Raw genomic sequence first — 706 nt, forward strand, 5'->3', positions numbered from 1 at the left:
GAGCCACGGGTTGCGCGCCCCCCCCCCCTCCTGTGGGGCAGCGGATGCAGCGGGCGGCTCTGCCAGGCGGGCTGGAGCCCCCGGCCCCCTCCCCGGGTTGGAGCAGCCTCTCGCCTTCGCAAAGGTTTGTTCGGGCCGGAGACGGCACAAGTCCTGGAATGGAGGTGGGGCCCGTGGCCCGAGACAATTCCCTCTGCATAGCTCGGGGGTGATGGGGTGGTGGCGGGGGTGAACCTCCGAAGTTCCTCCTGAATCCGCAAATCGTTGTCCGCACATTAGTGTTTTCAAGCCCCTTGTCAAATTAACCCCGGGAGGGCTGAATACCGCCGCGCTGGAGTGCACAAACAGGGGCGCCTTGTCGTTTCTTGACCGCATCTCCGTGGCCAGGACCGGCTGCGCTGCAACTCCCTGCGGTCCCCGGTGTTCTCATGGCGCTGAGAAGTTCCCGAGGGTTGAACGGCCGGGCAATAGGTCATCCGCGTGTGGCACGGGGATCAGTATCTAACCCTTTTCCTCCCAGCGCCTGCAGTATAAACATTTGCGGGTGCAAACGCGGGGAAGAAGGGAAAAGGGGCCAGCGTGCGGAGAACTTGTATGAGACCTCTCGGTCTTGTTCCCCCTCCTTCAGCTGGCCCCGGAGGGGCGGTGTGTCGTGGTTTGCCCCGCACTGCTCGGCCCCGGGGGAGTTTGACCGAGGGGAGTCGGG

This window comes from Corvus brachyrhynchos, unplaced genomic scaffold (assembly GCF_000691975.1).
Source record: "Corvus brachyrhynchos isolate BGI_N302 unplaced genomic scaffold, ASM69197v1 scaffold281, whole genome shotgun sequence".
Lineage (NCBI taxonomy): Eukaryota > Metazoa > Chordata > Aves > Passeriformes > Corvidae > Corvus > Corvus brachyrhynchos.